The sequence below is a fragment of the Haliaeetus leucocephalus genome, unplaced genomic scaffold, assembly GCF_000737465.1.
Source record: "Haliaeetus leucocephalus isolate CR32 unplaced genomic scaffold, Haliaeetus_leucocephalus-4.0 Scaffold848, whole genome shotgun sequence".
Taxonomy (NCBI): Eukaryota; Metazoa; Chordata; class Aves; order Accipitriformes; family Accipitridae; genus Haliaeetus; species Haliaeetus leucocephalus.
Genome location: NW_010973284.1, coordinates 14,066,655 through 14,072,189, shown reverse-complemented (window position 1 = coordinate 14,072,189; position 5,535 = coordinate 14,066,655).

Below are 5,535 nucleotides of genomic sequence, written 5' to 3'. Positions count from 1 at the left end.
ATCCTGTCCTGCACACCGCCGCCTCCTTGTGCCTCCATGCCTCTTGTCGGGCTTCCCACAGCCGTGTGAGGAGTGACGGTGCCCCTGAACGCCTTGGGGTAAGGCCATGGCCCACCTTGTGTTAACAAATTTTAAGCCATTCCGTTATGTTTCTGCCTTTTTGTTAGAAGAAGGTGTTGACCTGATTCGGGTGCTGGAGACAAGCTTAGAGACCATGAGGTGATTCCACGTAGTGGCATTTCTCCCTAAAAAGACTATGCACTTAGGTGGTTTAGGCAGTAGCTGGCAGAAGATAAAGCAACATCTCTGCTGTCAGTGGCAGAACTCCTCGCTCCTGAAATCCTGACTCCGGTACAGATGTTCCTCTTGGAAGAGGATGAAAGCTGCTTGGCCTGAGTTTTGCAGCATGGACTTCAGATAGACTTGTTTTACTATATATGCAATGGCTGCTATGAAAAATGCTTTATATATATATATATATAAAAAATATTTATATATAAAGTTTTAATTGTACAAATATTAACGTATTCCTGTATTAACCCTTTTCAGTAATTATTTAAACGAGCAAAAATTAAATATTTTTCTAACCTTGTTTGTATATATCTATGTATAAATGTGCATGTGTCTGTAGCCACCTTTGGAAAAGAGAGGTCTCTCAGAATTATGAAACGGACCCATTTCTAGGAAGATGTGTTCAGTGATGCCAGGATGACATTACCCCTTGGGTAACACTGCATTTGATTTATGCGCAGAAACATGGCCAGAGAGAAGGCCGGGTGAATGATTAATATAAATGACCTTGTGTGTTGCAGGGACATCAGTTCGCAGGTGTTGACTATTAACTCACTCTCACATGCCACCCACCCCCATCTTTTTTTCTTTTTTTTTTCTCCCCTCCCTCCTCTCCATGTTTTTTCATCTGTAAAGAAGGTCTGGATGGTACTTACTTTTAAAAAAATACTTCTGGTTTGTCCTTGTAACTTATTACTTTATTCTTGGCATTTCAATACTTCTTTATTCTCTGGTTTCATGTATTTTTCATTAAGGTACCTTTAAGGCCTTAAGACCGTTAAGGTCTGGCTGCTGGTAGTTAGACGTGTTTGAGCCCTCTCTGAAGGTCTGTGGCTCTGGCAATGCAAGACTCAAATTCTGCAGAAAGGCAGTTACTTTTTTCTCTGAGTCTTTTAGTTAAATTAATCTCCCAAAAATGGAAACCTAAGTTGTTACCTGGGGTTGAATGGGTTGAGTGATGTTACTCCTGGGGAGTTTGGGTGGGATTGCAGTTCACTGTGACTCTATTAGATTCAGCTATCCTCCATCCATTTGGGTCATCTTTTATCATTAGTAATTTATGGCAAGTAATAGAAACACATTCTTGGTTTAAAAACCATTACCAAAGTGCATACAGATGTTTTGATAGTCCCTCTAACCAAAAGGAGATATGGTGTCATTCCTTGTCCTTCACAGGTCACCCCCAATGAGGAAGGGGAGGTCGGGGCAGGTGGGGGCTAGAGGGTTATGTGTTTTGAGAGGTCAAACACTGAATTGCTGTCAGCTGGCAGGGTAGAACTTAATTCTTTTCATCTTTTTGGTACAATGTTGGCATCCTGCCATGGCTTTCCCTTCACCCTGTGGGTAAGTGCTTTTCTGCTAACCCATACTTCCTTATATTGCTTAATTGAAGAGTTATTTATTTACAGTAGCAAGGAATTAAGAATTGCTATGGCAAACTTCAGCCCTCTGTTCTAAGGAATTATTTTAGCATGGTTTCAGATGGTTTATCCAATCTCATTAATTTATTTTTTATAAGTGTTAAAAGATGCAAAACAATTATTGCAATATAATGATAATGTATGAAAATGTAAATTTAACCTGAAGCATTTATCAATAAATTGATGTATTTTTTTAAACTTTTATACCTACAGAATGTGCATACTTTTTAAACTATAAATTTAAATTCTAAATAAAATTTGAATTAAGAACAAAATTTGACTAAGCCTAGTTAGTGATTATTTAAATCTGTCTAAGCTGATGCCATCCATTTGCACTGGCTGCACATGTGAATTAATTCCATAAAGACATTTAGCTTTTCAGAAGATGTTTTGTTCTGTTGTCATTTTTAGATTGACCCAACATTTCGGCTATATAGTTAAAAAAAAACAAAACAAAAAACCACCAAACCACTACTCAATTTAAATCCAAAAGGGATAATATTCTAGGAAGCTGTCAAACCAGTGTTGTGGCAGCATTTCTTCTAATGCAGGATGCTGATGCTTTTGAACATAACCTGGCTTCTGCACTGGGTGTGTAGATGTATTGGCACTAGTTGAAAGATGTTCACATTTAAAGTTATTTGATAAATGATATATTAAGTTTGCATTTTTTATAATAATCTAGATGTTGTAAGTGAGCACCTTTTGAGTAAGCGTAAGCTTTTTCTACAGGAGGGTTCTGTAACTCAGTGCAGCGGTGCGCTGCACTTTAATATTTTAACCTTACAACAGGGGAAATTAATGACTTGATAAACTGTATTAATGTTACTCTAATAAGCTAATTAAAATATAGTAAAGTATTGGTATTTTTCAAATGAAACATTTGCTGTTAATCTAGTTATAACAATGAGAAATCCTCTTTTAATGAGACATTTCCCAAGTGGTATTTTTGTTATATGTTGTCCCTTATATGTACTTACAGATTATTATATTTCATATAATCATTTATATAATCTGGTCAAGTGTATCCTTCTTATGATTGTTACAGATTCTTAAGAGACAGCATTAGCATGGGAATTACCCTAATCTAGAAACACTAAATTGGGAGGTTAAAGCAATGTGCTTCTACCAAAGTAGTATTGCATGTTTTTTATACAAAAGAGCAGCCTCGGGCTGTGTGTGGTTTGCAGGGTAGAGCTCCTGTCAAACCCCATGGGCACAGCCAGGAGCTTCTCCTACTGTACTAACCTTTGTTGTTGTCTGCTTGGTGTAACTCAGTGTGCCATCAGGAGCAGTTCCTATTCTGCAGGGGCTCTTACTGCTCCTAGCAGAGGTTAAAAGCAGAGGGCAGAGCCTGCAGTTGAGTTCAGAAATCAGGTGTCCTTGGAGTGTATGGACTTCCTTCAGGGGTGACCTCTGCTTCCCAGGTAAAGAAAATGGATGCAGATGCTCTTACAGAAACAGTTCCAAGACTTGCACCAAAATCGCATACAGGTTGTTACACCCAAGTATGGGGCAGTGCTGGCCGCGTGCTGGGCTGGGTAGCAACCAAGAATTGTAGTTTGTAGTCCTCGGGGAAAAGCAGAAATGCATCGGTAGGTCTGTGCAGCTCTTTGCTGCCCAGTGTTAAGGCCATGATACACTTAGGTGGGTTCAGGAGTGGACTAGTCTCATTTGTAGAGTTCTAATCCATTGCTGTTTGTTTAAACAGGATTGTCCAGATGCTGCCTGGGCTGTGTGGAGTAGAGGGATTTGCAGCATGGCCTTGGGCTGGCTTAAGCTGCCGGGGACCTACATCCCCAGAAACTTCAGATCGTTAGATCTGTCTTTTCCAAATGCATAACGTCTGTGTATGTTCATTAACGCACCAGGCAAGAAATGTAGCTGCAGCTATTCAGACATGCTCTAAAAATAGAGGGAAACGTCTCCAACAGAAGTAGATATTCAGGGTTTTTGCAGAATAAATCTATAAATCTGATAAGCCAGAGACACATTTGGTATTTCAGCTGCCAGATCTTAACCCCTTCACCTTCCTTCCCATCCCAAGGTATAGGGTTTTCTTAACAGTAAAAATGTATTTTGATGTAAGAATTCTTTATCTCAAATTCTGGAGCTAGCAACAGTTCAAAGATGGTTATTTGGGGTGTGGGAGGACTGGTGTTACAGTTTAGTGTAACTATGATGCATTTGTTTTAAAATGTTATCCTACACAATGAATTAACTGTTCTCATTCTGTTTGACTTTTTGAGAGCCAGGCAGGAAACGCTATAATTTGTCTTAACAACAAAATTTCCTAGGCAAAATTAACCTGTGGAACAGTCTGCCATGAGGTAATGCAAAGCCGACCCTACAGGTATTTGAATGTCTAGGCCTGCATTAGAGAGGATAAAAGATTGTGATGGGATGTATCATCTCATGCCTCTGGTGTTATTTGGGAACAGAGTTGAGGAGGAAAATGGCTCTCAGGAAGGCTCTTCCCCTTCCATTGGGGGATTCCTGCAGCTCCCCAGACTACTTTGCTCTGGGGATGTAGGGGGGCTGATCAGCAGAGCCCTGATCTGCTGCCTCCTTGTCCTGTTAGGAAAACCCAGCTGAAATCTGACTGTCTTCTGGAATACTTTCTTAATCAAAACTCTCAAGAGTGCCTCTGTGGTGGGGAACAAGGCTCACGTTGAGGCTCCTGCCTCTTCTGGGCTGTAGTGACAGAACTACAGTGGAGGGGAGATGGTTGGGCTTTCCAGGTAAGCCATGATCATATGGTTGACTTCAATGTGTACGTAGTTTGCAGCCCTGTTAATCAAAAATCTGTGGAAGGTGATCTGAGGTGGTGTTCCAACAAAGTCCAGGCCTGATAACAGAGAGCTGAGCTTTTTAATTAGTCAGTTGTGGGATAACTACATTCTGTGTGGAGCAGGCTGTTAGTTAAATATTGATTTAGCAGAGGAGCTGTGTTCTCCTCCTGTTTGACCTCTGACTGCAAACACTGTGCTGCAGGTGGTAGGGACATGCTTGTTGAGTTTTCCTTGGTTTTAATTTAGAGGTAGTTTAATATGAGGGGCAAGGAATATTAATATATTTAAACTTCAAACTAACAAACAAAAGACTATTTTTCAAACCAAGTTCTATCTAGTGGTGCCAGACCTCTCTCAAGTCTGACCAAAGTCCAGTCAACATGGTAAAAGTACGTGATGGGGAGATCCTGGCTGTAGAAAATTGAAGGGGCATCTTTTTAACACTGCCTAAAACCAATTTGCAATGTTTATTTCAGGACACAGGAGGCTCACAGTGCTCCTGTTTTGTATTTGGCTACACTTTACTCTGATGAAGCAGAGCACCGGGGCTGGCTATCACTTGTCAGCCGAAGATCCTCTCTGCAAATCCCCCGTGTGTCAGTCGTCTTTTGTGCTTTATTGTCTACTGTGACCGTATGGACATTTGTTTGACAGGAGTCTGTGACCCTCAAACAGTTGGTGAGTCATGGAAAGAGTGAACTCACCCGTATAGAGTTTAATCTGTCCTCCTCTAATAGATTTAATTTCTGCTTGACAGGCTCTGCTCAGTTACGTGGTGTCTGACCAGGCTATTGAAACTGAGCAACCAGCAGAACACTGCTTAAAGAGTCATCTCTGTGGATGGAGGATGAACATTAATATTCATGAGCTGTTACTCATTTACGCTGGTAAATATTAAAACTTCTGTGTAACACTGTTCAATCTCTCTCAAGAATAGTTGTCTTTTGACAGAAATACACCCACTCAACAGCCACAGTGTGCTTGGTAAAAGCTGTTCTAAATAATACTGATTTCTTCAAGGGAACAATGTA